A 12,566-nucleotide genomic window follows, 5' to 3' on the forward strand; every position below is an offset into this window, starting at 1 on the left:
AAACCTATAAAGAGTCAATTCGGGAAAAAAGAAGAAAAGCCAGATTGTCTGTAGTTGAAATAGACTTCACTGGAATTCAGCAACAAGATCATTTAAATACAAAATATGATCATTTCTACATTTTTTTGGTACATGCTTTCAGTTCATGTCTGAGGGCTTTTTCTTTTAAGGCTGACAGTTGCACCAGTCTTACCAAATAATTACCAGCTGCTTGTTCTGAATTCAGTTTCAAAGTGGTCCCTTTCCCAGTCAGCTCTTTCCCATTTTGTGGATCAAGCTTTCTGAACTAGCCTCTCACAACACTATTATTCCTCTGCTTTGAACCCATAGCCACTTGTTTCCTCAGATAAATAAGGTGTAGGTTTCCCCCTGAAGTGTGCCCCATCCACTTTGCAGTATATGTATAGCTAGAGGAGAGCTCAGGCTGGTCAAGGATGTTGACCAGTAAACAATCCCTCTGTTTACTTATTCCTGTCTGGGATTTAACCTTAATTACATTAAGGGCTCCATTTTAAAATATTAGACCCATAGCAGAAGACAAGTGCTCAAACATAACACCTACATCCCAAAGTAGTGCTCTATGATCTGCTGATCTTAGCAGGTTTTGTATTATCCCAGTGTCAGGACAGAATTAAGTTAGAAGAATCATCAGCCATCTTTCCTGATTTATATCATTTAAACTAATATCTTTTGGGACCATGTGGCTGGTCAAGAGCAGCAGATGCAAACAAGTCCTCTAGAGTTTGAATTATAGTGCAAAAAGTAACCGCACTAACTTGTAAATTGGAGATTTTTCCCCATCCTTTCTGTGTCCGGTGTTCAGAGCCTGGTGGTTAGGAGAGAGTGAGCCTTAACAAGTGGATATCAAAATGGTATTTGGTCAGATTGTTACCAGGGCTGCTAGAACCCCACAGTGGAGTCCAGATCTGGGGTGAGATACAAATAATCTCTCCAGCTTTTAACAAGAAAGATTTGTGTATTGCACTAGTCACCTACATTCCCTTTATAGCCGACAGGGAGAAATGACATTAGATAGGGTGAATTAATCTATTATAGATATGTACTCAAGCATGAGACAATTAAGGTACACTCTGTCCCGGATATGACTATTTATCTCCTTTGGTTATAATGGAAACCTAGAATGAACAACTCAAATGTGTACATATACATGACAGATTTAGGCAGACAAAAATCACCTTGGCTGCTCATACTGTCCTTGCAAGCAGTCAGCATTCACTCTGAGCTTAGCTTGCCTGCAGAAACCATGCTTCTGCACAGAAGGCAATGCCAGAAACTGTCTCAGAAGGATCTCAGAAGCCTTACAGGCAACCACTGGCAGCAAGGGCAGATGCGGCAGCTGGGGACTGCAAAGTATGGTGGCATCCACTAACAGAGCATGAGTGCTGGCCACACAGAAGATTATGCTGGCCAGCTCTGGGAACACTACCAGGGTTGCATTTGAAGCAACAAGTGAATTGAATACCTGTGTTCCACCCCCTCTATTCTGTGAGCTATTGCTCAAAAGCAATAGCCCTCATTTCTGTCCATACTTTATTAAGTTTGTGCTTTGTGTCTTTCATTTTATCACAAGTGGCTGGAAACGAAATATGCTGGAACTTGCAGTTGGTTTCAATATTTCTGAACTTTTTCTTTCAACCCAACATGAACTCTATTCAAACAGGATTTTGTAAGTTTTGCTTTTTGGCTAAAATTATAAGAAGATGCTGACCTAAATGTAAAGTGATTGTTGGTAGTCCCAGAAGTGTGTTTTTCAATGAGAAAAGTGCTTGAAAAAAATATGATCCAGCTTCCCTGTCCCTCTAACTGTCAAGTAAAATGGCTAAATGAGCAATATGATCCAATATTTAGGCTGAAGGTAGAGCTGATTTTTATAGCACTGGAGAAGACCCCAGAGTGGACAGAAAAGCAGAGCAGGCCCTTGTATAGACTTTATTGTTTTTAAAAAATGAGTAACCATACTTCATTGACTCGTCCAAAAAGTCCCATGAAAGTAGGTGAAGCTGTTTCTGAGGCTGGATCCACTGAACAATGTTTGGAAGTAACACTAATCCAGAAGAAAAGTAGTGTTCAGATAGGTGTCAGCTTCCATATTTTATTACATTTGTGTGTATGTATATACATACAATTTTTATATACAGAACTGTATAGTTATGTGTACAGTTTTAAATTAACCATGACTAGAAAATTTTGCTTTATGTCATGCATGCTCTTTTTGTTTATATGTATACATATGTGTAAATATAAATATGCACACACACACACATTTAAATATATATATACAGCATAAGAAATCTAGATTTTTCAGTTCTGACCCAAGACACTGAATATGTATGAAAGTACATACAGTCAGCACAGACTGATTGTGTACATGTTAGAGTGACCTTTGTAATGTTTTTTGTGGTGTTTAAAGGGTCTCTGGTTTGAAGGTTATGACTCAGGTGAGGTTTTTATATAACAAAATAGAGAAGGGAGAAGCCAGGAAAGACCTCTGTCAGTTGCTTTCCCGAATGCTTTAACAGCAGCTTCTGAATCTTCTTCCCTCTGGGGAGCCCTGGTGCTGTTACACCTCCAGCTTTTGCTGACACAGAGACTTCTGTTTTCACTTCATTGGCATGAAATGCAAAATGGTAGTCAGTTGAGGATAAAAATTGAAATATTAAATTAGTTTCATTTTTATTGTGTTTGTGTTAGTTGTTTACAAAAAAATAACTGAGTAGAAACTCTGTTAGTCGGTTGAATATGCATGAGTGAACACCTCAATTTACAGTTCTGTCTGAATCAAGGTATGTGAGTGATACTGTTAGTGTCATCAAGGCAATTGCCACTGAGGCTGGGTTAGACACCACAGTAGCAGCACTAAAAGAAAAAAGCTCCTTTGAATGACAGAATTGTATCTATTGGGATATTACAGCCACAGCAGGCTGTCCAAGCTGTGCAAAACGGGGAGGGATGAACGAGCTCTGATGACAGCAGGCCCTTGCATCCTAATTCAGCCTCTAGCTTAAGTTCAGCCAAGCTCCTCCCTGTTCCTTACATGTGAGGTATGAAAGTTTCTCATGCTGAAGGTGGTCGCTAAGGAGGCTGCTGGGCAGGACAAATTGCCTGTGGCTGCCCCATACTAACCCTTTCCACTACTGTATTTACTGACAAGCCAGTAAGCAATTGAAACTTTTCTACACCAAGATAGGCAGGAGCAAACTCTTCAGCTGGAAAACTTAATCCCTTCTGTCAGGCCACTTCATACAACTGACTTGGTCTAAGATTTCCTAATGTGAATAATGTTAACAGGACCATGAAGACCTTTGCCTGTCCTCTTAGCGTTTATTCCTCCTCTCTCTCTGCCTCTCGTGCAATGTTTTAGCAAATGAATTAAATATTAAATTCTTGCCATATTATATATGGGAGCTGACAGATATACTGAGCCAGCAGTACTTGCCAGCTAGATGCCAGCTATCCTACAACGGGTACGCTATACTGACAGGCATACAGTGTCAGCTTCTCTGATAGCACATGCTACGCCAACTTCTGCAGCTTCTGACCAGGCCAGCTCTGGAATCATATGAAGTAAGGCTAGACATGACATTGCAACTCATGTAATTTGTATCCCTCTACCCAAAGACAAGATCAGCTGCTTCTGAACCATTCGTGAAAGGTGACCATCTTACTGGTTCCTAAGACCAAAGAGTGATAGTAATTCACAATCTCAGGGCAATCTATTCTAGAAAACAACCATCAGACGGTTGGTATTGCTTTTTTGTAACGTCTAATATAAATCTTCCTTGCTCCAATTTATGCTTATTACTGCCAGTTCTGTTCTTAGGGAACGAGGAGCATAGTTTGTTATTCTTCTTTGGCAGTTTCCTTTAGAATATGTGAAGACTGTTAGCCCATCTTTCCTCCTCATTTCTTTTATGGACAAAATGAACTTAATTCCTCTGGTCCTTCTGTATAAGTCATTCTTTAGATTACAGTTCATTCTCATTGCACACCCCTGAGCTCTTTATGAGAGTTAAAGGACAACCATTACACAATATCAACGCATGACTTTGCTGTAATCACAGAAACTAAAATAAGGTGTGAGGGTGATTTGCTGTTTCTTTCCAGAGGCATAAAATAGTCTATTCTTTTATTTTTTCAGAGAGTTCTTTTACCTCCTCTGAGACAGTTGTTGAGGTGCTTTGAAGGCAGTACCACCTTAGACTCTGTTTTGCTTGTAATTGTCAAAGCTGCAATTGTATAAAAATATCTGCCAAACTCTCTGCAATGAAGGTATGACCTCATTACACTAGGAAGAAAAGAGCACACATGGTCCCTTAACCTAGTAATATATATTGGTATCTTGTTGATACTATTTTATATGGAGGAAATTTATTTCTTTGTATTTGAAAAGACCACTGTGAGAAACAGCTGTATAATTCAGAGGTTGTTTGAGAACCCATATATGCCCCGTCTGGTGCTGAAGGGCTGTGGCAAGTTCCTTACAGGTCTCATGCTTCCTTAAGTCGACACTCTTGGAACCACTTTTGGTTGGCTGACTGGTGATGTCAGCCCATCAGATTGAGATAATTCTCACGCACCAAGAGGAGGAATCTGCAGAGACTGCAACATGGAAAAGATTTTTCCACTCTGCTATTCAGGGTGCTAGCATACACCCTCTCATGCCTCGTATCCAGCTTTGATTTAAGGCAGCAAGCACATGGCTTGAAATGTGGCCCCAAATCGCTGCCTGCAAGCTGCTGTAACAGTAATACAGATACAGACAGGAACAGTGCATCCACCTGACACAGCTCTGTGATATGTCAGCAATTGGAGCAGTGGCTGAAAAAGCACAAAACACAAGCTCTTCAGCTGAAGAAATCTGACAGTGACCACACATGACTGTGTTATGCACTGGAAGTGGCACAGGTACAGATAATACATGGGCCCACAGCAACAGGCTTTGCAGGTAGATTTGGTAAAACTGGTTAGACATGCCAGGAGCCTTTACTCAGCTGTAGATTGTCATGCTGATGTCTCCAAACAGAAGAGCCATGATGAGAAGCAACAGCAGCATATACCCTTTTTCCCCCCAAGGATGTAAAAGGTTTTGGGTGCTGAATATGAAATTTGTTTAGCTGTGTTTACCCTTCTTTTTGCCAATACCAAGTAATTTGTTGAACAGACAAAACAATAGGCGTGTTCTTGATATCTCTGCTACATGCAACCAGGTCAAATGCCACAAAGCTCCAAATAACCCTTATTACATATAATGTCCTGTGCCAAAGCACTGAAATAAAAGACCAGCCTGTGCATGGAGACAATTTGTATCTTTAGCCCCACTTGGACAGAAATAAAATATATTTTTTCTCCTTATTTTCCCCCCAAACTAAAAAGTTTTTTGAGAGGTTGGTGCATTTTTCAAACTTTCCCATCTTTAAAAACAAAATGTTAAGAACAAGAAAGGAAACAACACAAAGTAATAATAAAAAAATAATACTTAATCAAAGGACGCAAATCTTGATTACTGTTTACTTTTTAGTTTTGTTTTCCCAAGGTATTTCCTTTCCCAGTTCCCAGCCAGCCAGCGCTCCTGGGTGAAAAGAATTTTCAGCGAATACTGTTCGCTTCTGGATTAATAGCACCTCTTGCATTTATATAACAGTAAGGAGGGCATATTCTCATTGAAACGTTTGTTCCTTGCAGATGCTCCCTGCCACAACTCACTTTCCAATTCTGGACATGCTGAATCTTTCCTCATCTTCAGTCTGTGTGATTAGTACCATTATTCAGGATCTTTGGTACCCATTTCCTCTCCTTCTTTCTACATGTGCTGTCAGGTAAGTGGTGATTTGGGTGCCTCCATGAGAGGTTTATTCCCATCTCTCCCTTTTAAATCACAACCACTGGTCTTGTCAGACCACAAAGCAAAGTTTTTCTGGGCTCTGCCTGACCAGCAATTCCAGGTTGTAATTTCATTTTCTTTTGCTACTGAACATTTGTTTCATTTAAATATGAGGTGAGAAAGTCCTGCAACATCTAAATGCTTTGTTACATTAACGTATTTTAAAAATGTTAAAACCAGTTATTTTCCGCCCCTCCTTTTTCCCTTGTCGCTGAAGTGCAGGGAGGCAGAACAGTCTGCATGTATCAATCTGCAGACAGGACGTTTACATGAGTGTACTGGATTGCCATGCTGCTGGAGATTATGCTAGCCTATGACAGAGAACCTTAACCATCACCACTATAAACTACCCACACATTCATATTTGATCAGCTGCTCCTTTGACTTGTACAGACAGGTTATTCAAGCATGTCCTAAAACTACTACACATTTACCAAGGAAATTGAGGAAATAATCTGCATATTTGTCTCTGACACAAACAACACAAAATATACATCTATGAAACACTTTTTTCACATTGCAAAAATGAATTTGCTCATTTACTACATATTTCAGTTAATTGCCAAACCAACATGCTCAAGGCATGACAACTGACACCAATCACAGTATTTTTTATGATGGTAAGTCTTTTCCACTGAAATGTAAGCCAGTCAGTAAAGTAACAGCTAATAACACTGAATACTGCTTTGCAGTGCTTCACTGTCCATACAAAGAAACATTTACAGACATGGAGTTTTATACTTCATAAAGAATATATCCTAAAAAAGGATTGGCTGTATTTAAGCCAGCTTAGTTGAGAAGAATTCATGGGGGACAGAATTTCTTATATTTGTTCAAAATGGTGGTACACTTAATCATTTGATAAACATTTGTCATACTTCCAACCTCTGCCTACTGCCTTTGCATGTAAACAACCCCAAATTATTTACAAGTTTGAACATATAAAAGGTCACTGATGGCATCAACATTAACTATCTTAGCTAATTTGAGCTAGATTAAACAACAAAAGTAATGTCCTAAATCCCAAATTCCAACAAAAATCAATTTCCCACAAGAGTATCCCATGCATGGGACAACGAAAAACTGAAGACTTGGGCACACAGAAAAAGACACTGGCCACAGATTCCTTTTGCTGAGTGTGACTCTAACCATTGCTGGGGAACAGTAAGATGCCTGTAGCCAGCCGAAGCTCTTCTGGTGCATCAGACAAACCAGAAACAACAAACCATGTGTTTCTGAAGAACGTCATGGCTTAACCAAAGGAAGATTCACTGGTGGGATTGTTCCTCACTTTAATTTGTCCTTGGACAATATCATTTGATATCACCCTCTGCAGGAGAGTTAGGATTGCTAGATACAGTCCAACTTTAAGACAGTATAAATTATATATATATATATATATAAATGTATGTATATAAATATCCCATTAAAATAAAAAGTAATGAAGCAGGAGCTTTGAGGGACAAAGAAAACCTGACATACAAATTAGCTCCATTCTTTTGTCCTGTCAACTCAACCTCATCTCCCTCACCTCAAAGCCGGCAGAAGTGTTTCTTAGCAGAGTTACAGACCTATATCAGGACTTCAAAGCATCTCCTTATAACTGTCCTTGATCTTATTATGCTGGGAATTTTTACATACCCATCTTTTACACACTCTTTTTACTCTTTTGTGGCTTAGCACAGGCTGCAGAGGAGTTGGCTGCTGTCTCAGTTACACTTTTCTTGTGCTTCCTTCCATCCCAGTGGAACAATTTTCTTCAGAAGCTGTGATCCTGCAGGAATCCCCTGGTATATTTCCTATAATTAGTTTTTGTATAGCTTAGAGGAATTTGATAATTCTCTAAATCAACTCCAGACATTGTGACTTTTTATTAAACGTCTGATGGTGTGGTTAGCTTCATCCACTTCATAGCCAAGTACAACAGAAGTGTGACTTCTGCCTGCCTACCCTCCGCTTTAGAGATGTTCATCTTCTGGACATCATGGGAAGCAACTATGAGTACTAAGCTCTCTATGGGTGGCTTTCAGCCTCCTGTGCAGCCTGTTTGACCTTTACTGGCATCTAGTGGTAAATGAGTTTGTATGGAAAGTCTTCACAATTAAATGGCAATTAAACCAGTGAATACCAGTTTCATCTTTATATGCGTAAGTGGGAAGAATGGAGCTTGCAATGCATCAAGATGGTGAGGACAGGATGCTGCCTGCCAGGCTACCTGACTGGTATAAACCAGTCTCCAGGTACTATTAGGCCATGTAACCACATTAGTTTCAGTACTAATTTACAGAGCTTCTCATGAACCTTTCTAATTATGGTTTGGAACAAGGGCTATAGGTAGTTAAGAAGTTAGCATTAGCCACCTTTTGCAAATAATAAGTGTTATTTTTGCTACTTTGTTGATTTTAATTCCTTTGTTCCGTATAGCTGTGGGAGACACACTTTTACCACAATGTGACTCTTACTATTACCCTTCAAAATGTCACAACAGATTTTGATATTGCCTTGACAGAAGAAGTCCCCCTTCCTAAATGAGATTCACTAGTATTTTGATTTTATCAGATGTCATAATACTTTCTTCTCCTGTCTAGTATTAAAATATACATGGACCAATATGCTAGATAATGGCAACCCACAGTTCAGACTCAAAAGATATTTGTCTCGTAAATATATATTTCCATATTCAGGCACCATACTGATAGAAGTTGATAGAGACTTCGAGCTGTGCTTGAATAACAGTCTGCAATTTTTAAACTGCCATGCTTTTAATGCATTAGTTTTACATGAAAGTTAGTTGCACGCAAACAGAAGCAATTTAATAAACACTGTAGATGAAGTAGTGTCCTGGTTTCAGCTGGGATAGAGTTAATTTTCTTCTTAGTAGCTGGCGCAGTGCTGTGCTTTGGATTTGGTGTGAGATACTGATGGCACACTGATGGCTTTGGTTGCTGCTGGGTGATGTTTACACTGAGTCAAGGACTTTTCAGTTTCTTAGTCCCTGCCAGCGAGAAGGCTGGAGGGGCACGGGAAACTGGGAGGGGGCACAGCCAGGGCAGCTGGCCTGAACTGGCCAAAGGGATATTCCATACCATATGACATCATGCTGAGTGTATATGTAAGCAGGCAGAAGAAGAGGGAAGGGGGGGACATTTAGCGTTATGACATTTGTCTTCCCGAGTAACTGTTGCGTGTGATGGAGCCCTGCTTCCCTGGGGAAGGCCAAACACCTGCCTGCCGATGGGAAGTAGCAAATGAATTCCTTTTTTTCCTTCACCTTTGCTTAACTTATTAAACTGTCTTTATCTCAACCCATGGGTTTTCTCACTTTTACTCTTCTGATCGTGTCCCCCATCCAGCTGTGGGGGGACTGAGCAAGTGGCAGCATGGGGCTTGGTTGCTGGCTGGGGTTAAACCACAACAAGTAATCTATCCAAATGATTTTTTAAAAATAATTCTGAATTTTAAAAATTCAAACCAAAATATATATATGAAACATTTCTGTAGGAAGTATCTCCACAAGTGCAAAATGTCATACATGAATTGAGGTATGCATATTTGTTGTTATTCTGTAGCTGTATAGGGGATGAAAAAGTGTCTGTGAATATAGCATTTACAATCCCTGAAATCTTCTGAAGAGATTTAGTATTTACATTATGTACCCCCTTATATTCATGTAACAAAAAAAGGTCTGATGCAAAGTTTAATATTGCTCATCATTTGGACTGACTGAAAAAATACTGTTTGAGGATGCTTTTCAGTGAAACATTTTCAACTAAATTAATTTCTTTACTGAGATACTGTCAGATTAGACCAACTTTGCAAGAAAACCTAGTAGGAAATGCAGGAGGATATATTTTGGTCATTGTATGGCTGAAAAATACTATCTAGTCAAATCCTGTAAAACAACTATGAGAAAAATACTGTAATATGCCATTGTGGGATTTTTTGATAAAATCCTTCCTTCTGTATTCCGGAAATGCCTCCTTTCTCCTGGGAGCTCCCACTTCCTAAAGTTGCTATAAAGCAATATGCTATAATCTCTTAGGTCAGCTTTTTAAAAGAAAGAAATGACTGTTCGTTTAGGACATGGAAAAAGTCAATGAGTCACAATTCACTATTTCAGAAAGAAACAGGAAATCTTTCCTCAGAGGATTAATGAATGAGATACATTAATACAGCAAGTCCTTCTTATTTCCTTTGCTGAAGGATATACTCACATTCTGGCAGCCAATAAAGCCTGGGAGGCCAGAGAATGTATTTGGTCCAGCTGAGTGTGTTTGCCTGCCAAATTAAATAATAGAGCAGAGACTCTGGAATAGGACTAGAGGATGCAGAAGATAAGTGAAAGCAGTGCCAGATAAGAGGTCTAATGGTCTTACTGGAAAGTGGCTTGAACAGCTTGCAGCTGAGATGAGACAAAATGTCCATGTGGGTAGAGAAGTCCATCTGTCTCTGAATGCATTTTTCCACTTAGTGTTTAGGAAAGATGCAGAAATTATTTGGCTTCCTTGATTTGCATAATAAAAGGAAAATGGAAAAAGATTGTTATGTTCTTCTGACATTGCCACCATAACTTCAGAGCAGCTTTTGCTTTGTTCAGGTAAAAACCTTCTGCTTGAAGAAGCATTAAAAGATGTGTCTGGCATCAAAAAAATCCCTATTAATAAAACTGAATGAATGGTCAGAAAAAAATCTATAGCACATAGCTGATTCTAGCAGCGAATAAGCTCTATCCAGATGAAACTCGTTGGACATATAAAAGACATGCTTTCTATGGTTCAAGAAATATTGACTGTATACCTGAGAAGTCCCTAAAAAATGTCTCCTCCAGAGGAGGTGAGTTTAGAGGAAGAAAATCTTTCTGGAGTTACCCAGCATCCTGGAGGCATGAAACTATCTAAAACAAGAGGGTAGAGTCCATAGTTGCCTTCTAGTGTGCAATAAGCTGATGGCTGACAGCTGACAGCTGATCACAGAATTTATTATTTTCAGTGTGATGGTGGCCTTTTAGAGAACTAATAGCTCCTAGCTAGAAGAGGACTGGTTGAACAATTTCGGTATGATTCAAGCAATCAGTATACAGTTGGCAGGTTTTGGAATGGTACTTAAATTGAGGTGGATTTTGTTCTTAAAGGCTTATATTTTTCAGGCATGGTTCCCCAGCAGTCTAAGTGTATGCTTCTCTCCCTGCAAATCCAAGAACAGATGAGACTGAAGGACAGGTGCTAACAAAGCTGTAGTGATTTGTTAAATTTATAGAGTATCACCAGTGTGAGCTGCATTTGTCTAAAAGATGTGGCAATACAATGTGTTTGCCAAAGTGCTTAAAATCTGAAACAGTTACATTTATAGCCAATATGTTAGATTAAAGAAAATTATCCAAATACTACAGAATTATTTTTTTATACTGTAACATATAGGTCTAAACACAATAGACTAAAAATTATTAAGGCAAACAGAAAAGTCATAGTCAGATTTATGCAAAAAATATTTTAGGGCAGATGATAATTGGAACACAAGTGTAGGGAAAAGTTCTAGGTATTAGTAAACAATGGAATATGCTTCAGTGAGAACAGCAGGCAAAGGAGCAATCTAATGATTACTGCTGTCCTTATAGGCTCTACTGTGCTAACCAGGAGTCACAAATAGAAAAAATCCCAATATTTTTTCAAAGTAATTCCTCCTCTGAAGAATGTACCCACATAGGAAGAGAAAAAAATACAGGGATGAAATAAACATGTAGAGGAAAAGAAGGCAGAAGCACAAAACAAATAATGAATGTTCTTGCTTATTTTTAACTGATGGGAGCAGCAGGAGGGAAAGAAAGAAATGCCTTTGGGATAGCAAAGAGCATTTTAGAGAAATGGAGGGAATAAGAGTTCAGTATAGATAGTATAGTGTAGGTAAGGGTGACTAAGAAACTTGAATATGATGCCAAAGGAGAAGCGAGGCTGATCAAGGGATTCAAAGAGGAAATTGTACTGTACTGCATGCAAAAGACCAGTTAAGATGGAGAAGCTACAAAAAGCAGTCAAAGAGAGGATACAATTATTAACAGAATCAAAACAACACAGATAGAGAGACAAAATATTTTTTGTTTTTCAAAACTCAATTTGATGGCCTTTACATGCTGTACTTTATGAGTTCAGCACTTTTACCATAGGCAGCCAAGAACATTAGGAGATTGTTGCTGCTACTCACTTGCAAAGAAATAGCCCTCATGAAGCAGCTCTTACTTGTTGAGACTTATTCCAGGGATGTACTCCATGCTCCAGGGTCTCTGAAAAAAATGTTTAAACCAAATATTATATTTATTAGCTATTCAGTTATTAAAGACTTTGGATAAAGTAAGAGTCACAATGGCCTAATCACAGCGGGGCTATAGTCAAAACCAGATCAGATCAGCCTTGACTTTTTCTAGCTGAATCTTGGAAATCTCCAAAGATTTTCAGGAAACCTCTAAGGATGGAGATCACAGAATAATAGAATGATTTGGTTTGTAAGGGACCTTAAAGATCATCGAGCTCCAACCTCCTTGCCATGGACAGGGACAGCTTCTACTAAACCAGGTTGTTCAAAGCTCCATCCAACCTGGCCTTGAACACTTCCAGGGATGGGGCATCCACAGCTTCTCTGGGCAACCTGTTCCAGTGCCTCACCACCCTCA

General features: G+C 39.2%; 1 long non-coding RNA gene across 2 annotated transcripts in view; it reads left to right on the forward strand.

Moving 5' to 3' along the window:
• LOC308065429 overlaps positions 1-5,971 on the forward strand; it is a 98,105-nt gene extending 92,134 nt beyond the window's left edge. For both annotated transcript variants that reach the window (XR_013928765.1, XR_013928766.1), the window contains exon 3: positions 5,704-5,971. This is a non-coding gene — a long non-coding RNA (uncharacterized lncRNA). The remainder of the gene's footprint in view (positions 1-5,703) is intronic.
• The last annotated feature ends 6,595 nt before the right edge of the window (positions 5,972-12,566 follow it).

This window comes from Falco punctatus (genome assembly GCF_963210335.1).
Source record: "Falco punctatus genome assembly, chromosome: 6".
Classification (NCBI taxonomy): domain Eukaryota; kingdom Metazoa; phylum Chordata; class Aves; order Falconiformes; family Falconidae; genus Falco; species Falco punctatus.